The 16,885-nt window shown below is 39.0% G+C and overlaps 1 protein-coding gene across 1 annotated transcript in view; it reads right to left on the minus strand.

The window, feature by feature from the left end:
* The window catches only part of NELL2 (neural EGFL like 2), a 377,959-nt gene extending 361,793 nt beyond the window's left edge, over window positions 1–16,166 (minus strand). Inside the window, exons 1-2 of the mRNA XM_057318980.1 lie at window positions 15,951–16,166; window positions 14,834–14,961 (exon numbers count right to left, since the gene is read on the minus strand). The gene's annotated coding sequence lies outside the window, so the exon portion shown is untranslated. The remainder of the gene's footprint in view (window positions 1–14,833; window positions 14,962–15,950) is intronic.
* Between the last annotated feature and the right edge of the window lie 719 nt (window positions 16,167–16,885).

A 16,885-nucleotide genomic window follows, 5' to 3' on the forward strand; every position in this document is an offset into this window, starting at 1 on the left:
CCTGCTAACACCTTCATTTCAGACTCATAGCCTCTAGAGCAGATAAAAAGAATAAATTTCTTTGCTTTAAGCCACTTGGTTTGTGGTACTTGGTAATGGCAGCCCTACAAAACTAATACAGTAAGTCAATTCGTTCATTCAGGACACTTCACCAATCTGCTATGTGCTGAGCACTGCACCGAGTGCTGGGGACACAGTGTGAGCAATGGCAACAAAGTCCCAGTTCTTGAGTACATGGGTTCTCGCAAAGAAGATGAACATTAAACAGACAAAATATACTACCTAACTCATGAAATTCGATTGCAAACATCCTACCCAAAGTACCTCTCTCAAGTCATCCTTTAACACAATAGTTTGTTAATTTTCTTTAAAATCTTCATCACCGTACGAAATCATTGTGTTTGTTTGTGCTATGATTGTTACCAGTCTCCCTTCATTTCATCCTCAGCTTTTAGAAGAGTATGTGACATCATGGACACCTAATAATTATTGAATGAATGAATGAATGATTGAATTTTAAAAGATACAGCATAAGAGAGTATTTGTTAAGGAGATGTGAACTTTTCTAAAAGGTCAAAACAAGCTTTCCTGTGGAACTGATACTTGGGCAGAATAATAAATAGGAATTAACTGCTCACTGAGGACTAACGAGAGTTAATTTGAAGAACAGACAGAAAAGAGTGTTTCAAGCAAAGGAAATAGCACTTTTGAAGGCCTTGAGGCAGGAAAGACTATAGCACGTTTAGAAACTCATAGCACAGGTTGGCTAGGGCCCCACACGTGAAAGGAAGGGTATATCAAGTTGAGTTTGATGAAGCAGGCAGTGGGCAGATCACTGAAGCCAGGATATTGAGCCCAGGTCAAACATTTTGACCTTAGCCTAGTAGGCAATACTGAACTTTTTCAGGGTTTTCCGAAGGAGAGTGAATGACTGTCTTTTAAAAAATTCTCTTTGGCTCCTGGCTACATATTGGAAGCAGACAAGAGTGGACATGGAGGATGAGTTGGGGCTATTACAGCATACTAGATGAGAGATAGGGGAGCCCAGAGAAGGAAACTAGTGATGAAGGTATAGACAGATTCAAAAATTGCACAGTGGTTAAAAACAAAAAACAAAAAACAAAAAAACAGAAGATTGTGATAGATTAGATGCAAAGTAATGAAGGATGAGGACAAGGTTTCTGGCTCACGCTGTTGGGTGAATGGTGTATCATTTTTTCTGCTGAGGAACTGGAAGAGAATCGGGTAGCACGGGGCTGAGTGAGAGAGTTTCGCTGTGACCATGCTGAGTTGAGTTCCTAGTGACACACTCCATGCAGATGCTAAGTAGGCAGGGTCACAGATGAATCTGGGGTCACAGATGAATCTGGATCTTGGCAGAGAGGTCTGGGCCAGGGACATCAGTGAAAGGAAATCAGAGGCTTGGAGATGGTCCTTGGTGAAAGTATTTAGAGAGAAGAGAAAAAAGTCTTAGATTATGTCTTGAAAAACTAAAGCACTTGGATATATCCTTAATTTCTTTGCAATCTAGAGAGTTTTTTTTTATTTTCTTCAATATGACCTTTCTATTGTCTAAGTTATTTTAAAAGAATTAAAAACATACCAAACAACATTGAATCTTTTGAACTTTATTCTAAACACTGAGATCCTAAATGTCACTTAATGGGGATTATAAATCTGACTTTGCTTCAGATGTATCTACCAATGATAAACATACAGGAATTAAACCACTTGGCATTTATTATATACATTTGCTAACTCTGAGTAAGTTTTGGGTAAGTATTCCTCACAAGATATCAACTTGGCTTGTAATAGTCAAACTTCCTATATAAATATCTACATCCAAACCCAAGAAAAGTTAATGTCCCCAGATTGAATTCTCAGACTAGTTAATAAAACTAACTTTGGGTCACAGGAATGTCAAAACATATGCAGGAGGCAATAATGGACAGTTTTCTTTCCAGAAACTGCTTTGATAAAGGCAATATTAGGGAATGTTTATGGAACCAAATTTACAGTTAAATCAGAGGAAAACTGCAAATTTTAAGATGCCTTATTATTTATAAAAGCTTATTTCAAACTAACCCAGCTTTGAAGAATCTCACACCTTAAAATTTATTTATTCTGTTCTCTTCCATCATTCTTGATTCAACAACTAATCATAGTTATAAACACCCTTTCCTCTACTCAACTTACTATTTACATAATTAACTTATCAGCGTTGATCACACAGAATCATAAGAATTTTGGAACTATAACCCTCTTTAGAAGTTATTTGGTTCAATTTTATTTTCATAGGTGAGGAAACAAAGGCTCAAAGGCATTAACTGACTTCCCTAAAAACACATGAATATAGCAAAATATATTAGTTCACTTTTCTTTGGTACACACTAGTATACTACCACTTATATGTAACAATTCATCTTTTCATATTTGGGAGGGAAAAATTGTACCAAGCTAGATACCATCTATCGTTATACACAAGTTTTACCCCACTATAAGCTTTAATAGTAGACATAAATCAACTTCCCAATTATCTTTCAAAGGTTACGGACGTCCTATATTGTATAATAAAACTCTTATGAAAGAATATCAATGAGCTTTAAGCGTTCCTCTCTCTGTTGCAGTATGAGGTCATATTTAGAATGTCCCTTCATCCCATTATAAATAAAATCTGCATTTCTACAATGAGTCTATCTGTACTCCTCCTCGATTCATAATATGCAGGGGAATCTTAAAGGGAAGCCACATTATCTGTAACTCCCTATCACAAAAATAGGGATTTGACTCTCACTGTTCCAGAAATCTCACTGAATAAAAAGAATTTGTAAATGCTAAATTTTCTAAAAATAGATGACAAATATATTTTTCATCTCCTCTTAGAGTTTACCCTATTGGCTTGTTGTTCCTCTAAACGACCTCTGGAAATATTACAATCTTCAGTTCATGAGCAGGGAAAGACAGTCATTCCTGCTTTAATGACGTAATTTTAGAAATGAGTTTCAGAGACAGTAATAGGGTATCACTATGGACACAAAGGAGGGAGAGATATTCTTTGGATAAGTATGACTCAACATCCACAATCTTAGGATATTTATTTATGTAACAGGAGAATTTGGCATATATTTAAGACTTCCTCATGTTCTCATTGCAAATTAAATAAAATCCAAACGCCTGGGTCCCAGAAGACCCACCACCATCTTGGCACTGCCCAACTCCACCCTCATCTCAGACCACTTCCTCGCTTACCACCTGCCCATGGTGTGTCCCTTGAAAGTGACAACTTACATTTGACTTAGAGACCTCTACTTTAGTTTTTCCTAATGCCTGGAATGTTCTTACTTTGATCGTCACATAGCAGTGTGGCCTGCCCTGACCATCCTGCCTATACACACGGTATGTATTACCTCAGGTCTCTCCTATTACCTGGGTGAGCATTTGTTACTATCTCAAATCATTGCTATTTTACAAGTTTATTATCCGTCTTTCTCCCCTAGATTGTAAACTACATGAGGAAAGGGACTTTAATCCTAATTTACCACTTAGTCCCCAGGCACATACCTCAGTATCGAGCACATACCTGACGCCCAGTTAATAGGTATTAAATGAATGTAAAATTGATGTTGCTCTGATACTTTATATACTTTTTATTCACTCAACTACATTTATTGTCTACTCTATGTGAGACAGCCTGTTAGGCATTACCTAACAGGAAAATTTAAAAATAGAATTCTTCACATTCCTCAGATCTGGAGGAAACTCAAAACCTAAAGTTATAAAACTTGAGCATTGAACTTGAATGTAGAGATTATCTAGTGCAGCTTCTTGGTCCTGCAAGGGAAGGAAGGGACAGAGATAATAGCGTCTTGCCCAAAATAACACATTTTGACTGTGTTTCTAGAAAAGTTGCTAAGCCAGATCCTTAATGGAATATTTATAGTACTGAAGTTTGCTTCCCAGCAACGAAGTCAAATTTACTACTATAATTATAAACATTATTACTGTGATTACTACTACCACTTCCACTGGACCCCTCTGTGGATGTGACATAGCACTTTGTATCTTAAATTTGGGAATGACTGTCTCCAAAACACATACCAAATCCTTTAAATACAAAACAATTAGATCCATTCAGTCACTCGAATACATAAATTCGATCAAGTCTTTATCAACTGACAAGACTATCACCTGCTCAAACAAGCTGACAACAACAAGCACTGCAGCCCAAAAGGGTTGAATCATCAGCACCAAAAAGATATCATCACATACCGAGGCCCACGCACTGCATTGATTCTTTAGTGCGGTGTGTAAGTGAAGGCTTGCATTACCTCACATAGAGCCTGTAACAGAGGGGTCAGTAAATAATGAATTGAGTATGTTACAAAGACTAATATCCGTCAAATGAGGCCCGGACACATGGATGAATGACTGACTGAAGGAGAGAATGATTCCTGTCAGGAAACCTTCTACCAGCAGGTGCATGCTGCTTGGCTCTGGGTTTCTCATTGTGCTTCCCACAGGGCTAGATACAGCTCAGCTGAGAAATGGCATCAGTCAGGGAATCAGAGAATCTTTAGGGTTAGGGGTAACTTAGAATAAGCCTTAAGAATTTGATTTCTGAGGACTTCACTTTACCAAACTTATCTCACCCTGATGTGGAAAAAATCTCTCCTAATAAATGACACCCAAAGCCCTTCAGGGGCTCCTGGGTGGCTCAGTGGGTTAAGCGTCTGCCTTCGGCTCAGGTCATGATCCCAGGGTCCTGGGATTGAGCTCCTCCTTGGGCTCCCTGCTCAGAGGGGAGTCTGCTTCTCCCTCTCCCTCGGCCCCTCCCCCTGCTCATGCTCGCTCTCTCTCTCTCAAATAAATAAATAAATAAAAGCCCTTCAGTTGCAATTTTAGTTTATCGAATATAATAAAAACCTCATTTCTTTTAAGATATAACAATATTTTAGTATAGAAACACTTCGTCTTTTGACTAAGTCTGTTGGAAAGTAAGGAATCTGGTGGGTTTTAAGTATATCTAAAATGAATCCAGTCAGGATCGTCCCAGTGGACCCCGTTTAGCTTGTACCTTGCACACTGACAAAGTGAGGAGGCATAGGAGAGTTACAGGTGAGAGGAAGGAGGAAGAGCTTCCTTTCACCTGGCAGTCCTCCTCTTATCACTACCCTCTAAAAGTCTGGAAGCCTCCTTGACATGCTCTGCTTGCTGCCTGTATCATGGTAACGCAACAAATCCCTTTTGCAAAAGCCCTCATTGTGTGTGTCCTAAATAGCACAGTTAGAAATCCTGAGGGGCACCCTTCCCTGCTTGTGCTCTCTCTCGAGCTCTCTCTCTCAAATAAATAAATAAAATCTTTAAAAAAAAAAAAGAAAGAAAGAAAAGAAAAAGAAATCCCGAGAGGCGCCTGGGTGGATGGGTAGTTTAGGCATCCAACTCTTGATTTCGGCTCAGGTCATGATCTTGGAGTTGTGAGATCTAGCCCCAAGTTGAGCTCTGCACTGGGCTTGGAGCCTGCTTGGAATTTTCTCTCTCCCTCTTTCCTCCCCCTCCCCCCTCTCTCTCAAATAAATAAAAAATAAAAGAAAAGAAAAGAAATTCTGAACTATTCCTTACACATTAAGAATATTTCATATTAAATTTGTAGCCTTCACCAAAAACTACATGATATGGCAGTTGCATACACAATATGTTAATGGTTAAAGTTACATACACAGTGTAAGTTATTAAAATGGTTAACAGGCTCTGGAGTCACACAAACTTGCACTCAGATCCTAGCCACGCTTGCCAGCTGCCTGACCCTTGGAACGTTATCTAAAATCTCTAAGCCTCAGTGTTTTCATCTGTGAAAGCACAATAGTAGTATCTGTTCCACACTATTACTGTGTGAATTACATAAATGCTTGCTATGCCTGACACATAGTGGACCTTCAAGAAAAGTGATGAGCAATAGTAGTAATGAGAGTATAAACGGCTTAAATACTTTAAGCACCAACTAAAGCATGGACATATCTAATATGTATTCAGCAATTTTAAACTTAACCATGCCTTTCCCATCTACTCACCAATACACGATCCAAACAGGAGTAATGGGATAAAAGTGAACCACAACCTGTCTTGTCTTCTGTAAGAGTTTTCTAATTAGCACATTAACTAATTTATTCCTTACAAATGTGCAAGCTGTAAACACAAACCGTTGCCTCAGATATCGATAACTTAAGTGATTTTTATAAATGTAAACGCATTACAAACTCATTGTAATTAGACATAATTAAGGATTGCACACCATAATTTATTTCTCTTCATGTTGGACTTTTTATTTAATGAATTTATGATTCTAACAAGGAGACTATGTTAGAGCACTAATTAAAATCTGTAATATTTTGGTTCAGTATGTAATATTTTGGTTCAGTATGTAATTTTCATTAAACCAAAAATATTTGGTTCAGTATGTAATTTTTGGTTCAGTATGACCAGTATGGTCAATAAGAATCTCAGAAATAATTCATTCCCCAAATATTTTAAATCTAAGTCTTCTGAACATATTATTTTTAGCAATAATCTTTTTTTTTTTTTTTTTTTTTTTTACTTTTCAGAGTTAGTGGATCATTAGAAAGTAATACTGAAATTTTTTCCTGGATAAATCTGATTGAAATTGTGTTTTGCACATAATAAAAGGGGCTCAGAATCATTATTATAAACTGATTCAACTGAAAATTTATTTGCAAATTTTTGCAAGTCTTAACTTCAAAACAAAACTAAAAAATATTTACAACAAACTGGAAGATGTGATTAAACACCGAAATATTTAGTTAAAAACAAAATCAGTCTATATCTAAGATGTTTTTCCACATGAGGAGAAACAATAACAAAATACCCAGTTAATTAAACAACTCACTCATTTCAAACACCCAAACTACAAGTAGTACTAAAGAATATTAAAATTTTACTCATAATGCTTTAAAAAATAGTTCATAATTCATATTTGAGCTAGACTGTGTTTAATGATTTTTCTTCTTGATTAACAACCGTTTAAAGAAAATTAATGCAAAAAAAGGTCTGTTTTATCTCATCGCTGGTAATTATTCATTGTGTACTAATTCCTGTTATTGGCTATTCCAGGCTATTCCTATGGACCTCTCTAAAATCAGATAACAATCTGGCTGATCAAGTGACAATCTTACATTCTTTCTTATATATCACTTTTATATGTAAAGAAATGGGGGAGGAGACTTTAAAAGAGCGTTGGACTCCAAATAATTGGAAGAACTACAGCGCCATCTTGTGGAAGAAAGTGTCTAATTCATGAAATGCTTTGATTCTATTATAGAAGAAATGTGATTGAATTCTTGGCCACCAACTCTATTTCTTCTAATGATATATGATTTTAAAACCTTTAGTCTGGAATGCCTATCAAACAGCAAAGGATGCTATTATCTAAGGGACTAACATATATAATACAGAAACCAGATGAACTATGTCTATTTTATGGATAAAGAAAATACAAAGTTAATATCTTTGTTAGAAGTTGTCCTAATAAGGAAGAACCCGGTAAAGAGAGTGAGCGATGGGATATGAATAAAGCTGGAGGTTTTGGTTATTCCATCCTTCTTTTCAAATTGAAAGGACATGACTGCCATGCCGTTTCTGAAAAACTTATTAAAGAAGGCTTTCCTTTAACTCCATAATCATAATGCAAAAAAGTCAAGGAGGTGGGAAGGCAAATGAGGTTGGTTGGGTGAAGTCAGAGCAGCACAAATATCTTTCTTTCTTCTTTATTCAATTTATCAAAATTTACTGAGAGCCTATAGTGTGCCAAGCACTTGCTAAGCACAGGGAGTAGAAAGATGAATAATAACACAGTCCCTCCCTAAAGACACTTAATGACTAGTACACAGATCATTTCAAGGTGGAGGAAATGCTCAAGTCCAGTCTGGGAGGTCATTCTATCTGCAGAACATTGAACAGAACTTTGAGGGGTAGAACACCCCAAATCAGTATGTAGAACCAAATAGTGAACCCTGTGTGAATCCTATACTCCCACATACTTTTCAAAGTACTTTTCAGACTACTGTGTTTCCCATTAAAACGAAAAAAAAAAAAAAAAAAAGCATAGAGTACACAGAACTTTTCTTTTGTAGAATTAAACCTCTCCTTCTTCTGTGCTCCTATAACAATCTGCTCATAACGTAATATGGAAATTCACGCCTCACTCCTGTCCACTCTCAATTCTTAACTCCCACTCACCCCCCCTCCCCCGCCTGGACTTCATTTTTTATCTAAAATGTTAACACCTGATTACAGAAGGGTTAGCAGCGGCCCAGAAGGAGAATTTGTTACAAATCACTAGCAAAGAGCATTTGGGAACCCAATTCCTGTCTTACTAGACTAACTTTTATTTCTCTTTTATTTGGACCCATTTTAGGCACTCACCTCAAGCTATCTGCATCACTGTGCTCGACAGCAAAAAGAAACATACATCAGTAACTTGTAACCAATTGGACATAAAGATCTCTAAAGAAACCACTGTGAAACAAGAAATTTAACATGTCCTACACTTGTGCTGTATCTGGGTGCGAAAACAGGCAAGGCTAACAGTATGGTTGTACCGCCCGTATGCGCATCAAGTACCTAATTCTCAGAAACCCTATTTTTTTTTAAGATTTTATTTATTTGACAGAGACAGCCAGGGAGAGAGGGAACACAGGCAGGGGGAGTGGGAGAGGAAGAAGCAGGCTCCCAGCGGAAGAGCCTGATGTGGGGCTGGATCCCAGAACGCTGGGATCACGCCCTGAGCCGAAGGCAGACGCTTAACGACTGCACCACCCACGCGCCCCAGAAACCCTATTTTTAAGTGAGAGCCCACAGTTTTATAAGCTAGTTTGCAAAGAAGAAATGCTTCAGGAGTCATTAAATGAGAGGGAAAATCTTGATGTGAAATCACAATTCTTTTAGCTCTCTACAGGGTCAAGGATGTAAGCATTGCATTTTAAATGCGATACTGCAAATCTGTCTCATTTAAAAAGTCGTCCAGACTTGTACTCTTCCAATACAAAGTGCTAAGCACAAAGCTCATATTACAATCTCTTTCTTAACTCCGACTTTTGATTTAACAAGATAGTTACACAAAAGGTCCAGGCATAGTAGCTGGTACTTAAAGGTTTCCTTCCCCTTTGCCTTTGGAAGTAAGAGGACTGCGGGCATGACTCTCACGTCCTTAGAAAAATGATAAAATCTCTCTGAATCCCAGTCTCTGTCTGTGAAGGATAGTAACACCACCTCAAGCAGTCATTGGAAGGGAAAAAAACACAACCTGTACATAGCTAATTGTAAGTAGTTGCCCAGTAGAAAGCAGCTAGTATTGTTAGCGCTGTTATTTATTTATTTATTTATTTTGAGTGGATTGGCATAAACTACATACTCAAACTTCTAACCTTTATAGTACTCACCTTTACAAATCTAAGTAGACAGACCGTGCTTGAATCTTGTTGGTACCATACAGAAAACCTCAGAGGTGGCTAAGCACCTTTATTATTACAAATTTTTTAAATGCGAGTTTTTCCAGTGTCAGCCTTGGGGTTTTAATAAAACACTCGCATTATCCTTCTATATTCCAGTTTGTTCTTCATTAAAAATCAGTTTCTAAGGAGAAAATCCAATTGTGCCAATACAAAATCCTAGGAGTAGTTGACTGAAAAATCTGAGATCTTGTTGAAAAAGACAAGAATGGATCTTTAGTAGCTCTGAGGTAACTAAGCTGAAAATGCCAAGGAAAGTTGTATTTTTGTGGTTGTTATTTTATTACCCTTTCCAGCAATTTTCCACTTGAATGCCCTTTAAACTTGTAATTTAGGCACGCTTTATTCTTTATTGTATTTCAATCTGGGAGGCAAATAACTTCATCAACTTAATCGAAGACCGGGAACCACCAAGAATTCTGGTTAGAGTTCTAGTATTGATTTAGCTCTTAATTTTCCATTAATTAAATTAGGACAATAACCAGACTGCTTTCAGGACTGTCTTGGCAAGAACCCTTCTGCTCTATCTTTGATTCTCCCCTCCCCTTTCCACTGCCAGTGTTCAGAAAATATTGTGGAACTGAATTTATCACAGTAAAATTGTTTCCACTAAACAATCTCATATTAAGTAAAATTCAGCTTAAAATCATTATAATGGCTTTCCTCTTTCCTACAATCTATGCTTATTCCCTTCTCAGCAGAGTTCTCATTGCCCCATATGAAACCCATAAAATCAATTTCTCCTGGTTTTGGTCACTCCACTCACTTCAGCAAGCCCGAAAGAGCCTAAGACTGAGCTCTGGAGCACTCCTTTATTTTCAAAAACATTTAAAGGTGCAAAGGAGAATCTAGCCAAGGAGACTGAGAAGAAAGACAGATGATAACTCAAAATAGTATGGTGTCCTGAAGCCAAGTGAAAAAAAACTTTCAAGAGACAGAAGTGATCAATTATGTTAAACACTGGTGATGAGCAAAGGAAGATGAGGACAGATTACGGATTGTCATACTTGACAGATGGAGGTTGCTGTTGGCTCATACAGGTGTGGTTTTGGTGAAATAAAGCTTGATTCAAATTGTCATGAAGATAGGAGCTGAGACCTTAGAGACATTGAGGTTTGCTATACAGGATAGTAAATAAGTTGGTAGCTACCACGGACATAGAAGGAAGGGAGATTTCTTTTCTCCTTTCATTTAAGATTGTTAATATTATAGCACTGATGGCGGAAAAGAAAGGAGACATGTAATGATGCAAGACAAAAGAGAAAATTATGGGGCACCTGGGTGGCTCAGTTAAGTGTCTGCCTTCAGCCCAGGTCATGATCCCAGGGTCCTGGGATCAAGCCCCCACGTGGTGGTCCGACTCCCCGTTTGTCAGTGAACCTGCTCCTCCCTGTCCCTCTGCCCTTCCCCCAACTCATGCTTACTCTCTCTCTTGTGCTCTCAGTCTCTCTCTCTCATACAGATAAATAAAATCTTAAAAAAGAGAGAGAATTATGGCAGTACACTTCTTAAGAAAGTGAAAAGAACTGGAGTCCAGTACACAAGTAAAGGGTTGTCCCAAAATGAGGAAAGAGGCACTTTCATTGTAGCAGAAGGCTACTGATCTGGGCAGGGTGTTTGGTGGAAAAATGACGTTATCTTCTGATTGTATTCTCAGTGAAATAAGAAGCAAAATCATCCACTAGGAGCAAGGAGCAGAGAAGAGGAGTCAGAAATTTGAGAAGAAAGTAGAGGGGGTGAAATAGTAATCCCTGAGAGAGAGAAAATGAATCAATAAGGAAATGGGAACTGCGGTCGACTGAATGGCAAAGACTGCACAAAGGGCCACTTGACACAAACAGTCATGAAATTTAAAAGAGATCAATTAGAATAGTTAGATGTTTTTCTCCGGCGATCAACTACAAGCCTGGGAAACACTTATTGACTGTTTATTATGTGCCAAGAACTGTTCGAAGTATTTTACTTTTAATACCTTTGAGCCCACAACAACCCCATGAGAGAGGTACAGATGAGGAACCGGAGGCCCAGAGCCTTTAGGAAACTTACCCAAGGTCACACAGCTAGTAAACGCTACCCCTACCACACAGTGTAGGTCCAGAGTTCACACCATTAACCACTAAACTATACCACCTTTTTGCAAATAGTTGGGATTAACCAGTGTTGGTTTTCTGCCACTTGCGTAAGGCAGAGGGGAGGCAAGGGACCTGAGGGTGTTTGCAAGTAATTAGGCAATGGAACCAATCTGGACAGGGAGCAAATGAGAACAGCAACTAGAGCGGTGGACATTAAAAATGACATCATCGGGGCGCCTGCCTGGCTCAGTCAGTAGAGCATGAGACTGTTGATCTCGGGGTCGTAAGTTCGAGCTCCACGTTGGGAGTAGAGCTTACTTGAAAAATAAATAAGTAATAAAAAATAAAGTAAATAAAAATGGTGTCACCAATGCATTGGAAGTCCTGGTGTGACTGAAGAATTACCATGGAGGCAGTGAGCTGAATGGGATGTTAGAAATTGAGATTTTCAGGGTGGTATTCATAAGGACAAAATCTAAGGTTTGACCAGAAGACTGGGAAGCTAAGTCAGAAGGAAGGATGAGGAAAAATTGTAAGAGAAAAAGGTCAAGGAACTAAAAAAAATCAGGGACTGGATGGCGTTTGCACATGAATCAGGGGTGGTGATGGAAAGAAGAGTGTGAGCTGGGTGCTACAGTCTTCCCCAACTGAGGAAGACTGACTGGAAGAATGGGCGATTGTTGAAGGATGAGAGGATGCATAGAGCCAGACAGCCTTGCTCCTAATCGGGGTTACCAACTCATCCCAGTTTGCCCAGAACTCTCCCGGTTTTAGTACTGGAAATACTACATCCTGGTCCTCCTTGAGCTGGGGATTCTGAGAGGGGAAGAAGGATGAGGTATTTCGTGGAGGAAGCAATAAAAAGATAAGAGCTGCTGTCTCCAGGTCCTGTGTGATGTGGCTTTTAGGGATTTTAAATCCTACCACCGCCATGTGGTGGTTACTATGGCTATACTCAGCTCCTCATCTCAGAATGTGAGATGTGAGCTTTGTTCAAATGATCTGCTTTATTTGAAGCAAAGGTTTCAAACACATTTTCCTCCCATTTTGTCTGACTTGTTCCCTTAAGGATAGCGATCATGTTTCCAGTTTCATTAAACCTAATATGCTCTAAAAGCTATAGCTAATTGTCTATGATCAATAAGTGTTGTAAGTGCCGGAATGGGCTCAAGGGGAAATATTGCTCAGTTGAGAAAGTCATAGCCCACAAAAGAGGCTGAGCACTCAGGGAAGGGTTAGTAAGGCACCGTCAGCCTACTTCCATGCGTCGGCAGTGAGCCACAGCTCCGCCAGGGAAGCATCTGTGTGCCCCACTCCACTGTTTAGGCTTCTGGGCTAAGGTTCGGAGAACCATACTATCTCACAGATAGAAAACACGTTAAAGATACTTTAGAAGTTATTATAGTCATGGCAACCATCTTTTTGACTGAACCCTTGCATGAATTCTCCACTCAGATTGTGCACTAAATGTAGTTTCTGTGTATTTCCAGTTTTATGTGACAGCAAATGCTCTATGACATTTTCTGATTTGTTTGAGGACCGCTCATGGACAAAATGTATGACATATTAAGTGATTTCAAAATAGCATCTGCAGGGGCGCCTGGGTGGCATAGCGGTTAAGCGTCTGCCTTCGGCTCAGGGCGTGATCCCGGCGTTATGGGATCAAGCCCCACAACAGGCTCCTCTGCTATGAGCCTGCTTCTTCCTCTTCCACTCCCCCTGCTTGTGCTCCCTCTCTTGCTGGCTGTCTCTATCTCTGTCGAACAAATAAATAAAATCTTAATAAAAAAAAAAAGCAAAATAGCATCTGCACAGAAGAAGGCTGAAAGAATACACTAAAGGTTAACTGAACAATAATCCAAAAGCTGCAATGAGACCACCAGGCTGGTGTAAGCTGCCTTCCAGATCTTTCCTACCTTTTAACCATACAAACTCTTCTCTCTCCTTGCTCTTGTCGCCAAACTTCTCAAAAGCAAATTCTATATTTCTTCAACCCTAATTCACTCCTTGGCTTGCAATCTGACTTTGGCGCATATCCTCTTAGAAGGTCACCAGCGATTATGCTGGTAGTCATTTTTGAGAAAAATGCCAGTTTCCTATACTTGTACTATTTTAAGGAAACACAAATAGACTGTGTAAATATGAGCTGACGGTTATACATTTGTTAGTCTCACACAAAATGATAAATCAGAAAAAAAAATCCTTGGATATACCATTATCCTAAGTTGAGGTTTAAATGTCTCTCTTTAATTCAGGACCCAACTCTCCTTGAAATTTCAGCAGCACTTAAAATCATTTGCTGTCTTTTTCCTGAAATTATCTCACCCCTGTCCTATTTTTAAAATATCTCTTCTCTTATTCACCTATTTTCTTCCTTCTACCTTCAAAATTAGTGCATTACATTCTTTATAATTCTAGAACTTTTAGCAACATATAACTTTAACTTCTTTTTAAATTCTTTAAAATTCTTTTAAAATTCTCTTTCCCAGAATATTTTTTTCTGAATGTTCCTTCCTTGGTTTTCTTAACTGCTTCTTTTCTTCCTCCAAAGACAGGTAATCCCCAAGAACCTATATTTGGACTTCTCCCTGCTTTCTATAAGGTTGATTTTCATTAGCCATGTTGTCTATTATTGCGATTTCAACTGCTATTTCTAAACAGAATGTAGCCCAAACCAAACGTTTTGAGAATTCTTTCCTGCAGTTCCAGCTCATTGCTGAACATCTCCGCCTGGGTCTCCCACAGTTACCTCACCTTCTATCCCAAATCCCATTCATCTCCCTAACCAAAACCAATTCTTCTGATTTCCCTAACTCCGTGAAAGAAGCCACCAACCTCATGGTCACCCAAACTTAAAATCTCTATTCTAACCCATTCTAGTCAGTTAAAAATTTTAACTTATTCTCCCTCACTCTAGGTCTGATCATTAATACTTCTTATTCACCTCTATGATCATAAAATATTCTTCATTCCCTCTCTGCCTCAGTTTCTCCACCTTCCAGTCTATCTAGAGTATTATTTTCAAACTGATCTTCTGAAACCTGGTGTGAGAACCTCCTTTATTCAGAAAATCTTTCAGAGACTCCAACCATATGGCTAAAGAAAGTCAAACCTCCTAACCTGGTCCCCAAGACCCTTCCAGGCTGTGTCTATGTCTCTGATGATACTTATCTTACAACGGAGTCACACCTCTTAGATTCTAAAATCAGAAACAAGAAAATCATGAATAATCGAAATTACCCTGGAAAAGGCCTTCGACAGGCGCTCCACTGGAGACCACAAGCTGGTTCAGCACAGCCGCTTTGTCCTCCAGCTTTGCAGCAGATCCCTGTTTCTTTGGTTGAGCACCAGATGAAGTAGTTGGCTGGCTTTTAGGGTCCATTTTATATGAAAAATGCATATATGCATATCTTTAACAATTAGAATCACACTCAGCTCAGTGATATGCTTGCACTTGAGAGGCACCCAGAACAGAGACAAACTGAGGGCGCCACGGATTCCCATGCTTCCTGTCATGCTCCCTCCAGGCGATCACTGAGAGGAAAGATGCACAGCACTGCCCGCGCTATCTAAATTGTAATTTTTCTCTCTCTGATTTCTAGGATTGTTAGCTTGTTTTGCTAAGGTGATGGAATTCCACTGTTATGTCCTTTTAAAGAAGTTATTTAGATACGTGCCTTTACTTCCTCCCCCCGCGATATTTGAAGATAGGAATCATGTCATATTCCTGTTTGCATCTTTACCGCACTTAACAGCGTACTGCGGCACCCTGTAAATATTTTCCCAGCAAATCAAATTTGCTTTGATTTGTTATAAGAGTTAAGTGAATAACAGGGTAGTTTTTAACAGAATATGCCTAATGATAATGTCATTTCCTATTTTATTAAGAACCCATATCTTTTTCCATGAAGACATATTGACAAAATCTTTTCTATTGCAATTACTTAAAAGCAGCAGCAGTTTTTTTCTAAATAAACTAGTCTATTTTACACACAATAATAAAACAGTATCAGTGAACTCCAGCGGAGGCAGTGAAATAGATTGATATATGCTTGCTATCTATATCTGATAATCCAAATACACATATTAAACTATATGTAATTTAAATACATATCCATATATTTAGATGCCAAAATAATAACCTAGAGTTGTTATTTTAAATAACAAGGAAATAACTATGTCAACATGATTACATTAAAATCATGAAAAAAAATCATAGCATCCCTACATTAGACTATGTAGTTTGCCAATGTTATTTAAATATACTCTATGAATATAACTACAAACCTCCTAGAAAATCATAATTATACTACCCCATGTAACCTGAGATTATTACTAGAGCTATTTAAATATTTACCTTGGGGAAGTATAAGATATCCAGAGCTGCTTCTGGGAATCAATCTAAATAAACCACCCTGTGCATTTGGGGGGACATACAAAAATAAATTTTGGACTCGCCGCCACATCCTCTAGATACCTGTATTTGATTCTTCCTGAAATTTAGTGATAGAATCTACCCTGTAACATCCAAGAGTGCACACTTGGCAGGTTTGAGAAGTCATCTTAAGTTGGGGCAGAGCTACTGACCATGCTCCCAGAAGCACTAAAGGGAAGCTACGAGGGTGACTCTAGGTGTGTCACACAGCCATGCTTCCCTGGGCAACATCTGCGGGACTTTGAGAAAGTTCCCGGGAACATTGATCCCCGAGCCAAGGCTGGAGCTTCCTCTGACCGCTAGAGGGCTCCCGGGGATCGTTACTGCAGGCCGCCCTCTAGGGGCGGTGGAAGGAAACAGCCTGACTGTGTGATGACGTTTACATTCCAAACACCAACCAGGACTGAATCTTGAGGCTGAAAGAGACATCCAGGCGCACCTGGGTGGCTCAGTCAGTTAAGCGGCTGCCTTCGACTCAGGTCATGATTCTGGGGTCCTGGGATCGCTCGAGCCACGCATCAGGCTCCCTGCTCGGCGGGGAGCTTCTCCCTCTCCCTGCTGCTCCCCCTGCTTGTGCTCTTTTCTTTCTCTCCCATCAAATAAACAAATAAATAAAATCTTAAAAGAAAACAATAAAAATAAAATAGAGACATCCAATGAATTTGGGGGTAGGCCTCGGGTGTTTGGAGCTGGATAAAGGTGCTTCTGGGTCACTGATGCCAGGAGTGCTTAGTAGAGAAAGACCTTCCTACCTGGATGTTATGGGTTTTTCACCCGCGTCCAAAGATGTTACCCTGAAGGAGAAAAGCTATATGTCAGAATTAAGAAAGAATAGAATATATACAGGCTTTGGGATC

This window comes from Ursus arctos, unplaced genomic scaffold (genome assembly GCF_023065955.2).
Source record: "Ursus arctos isolate Adak ecotype North America unplaced genomic scaffold, UrsArc2.0 scaffold_26, whole genome shotgun sequence".
NCBI lineage: Eukaryota > Metazoa > Chordata > Mammalia > Carnivora > Ursidae > Ursus > Ursus arctos.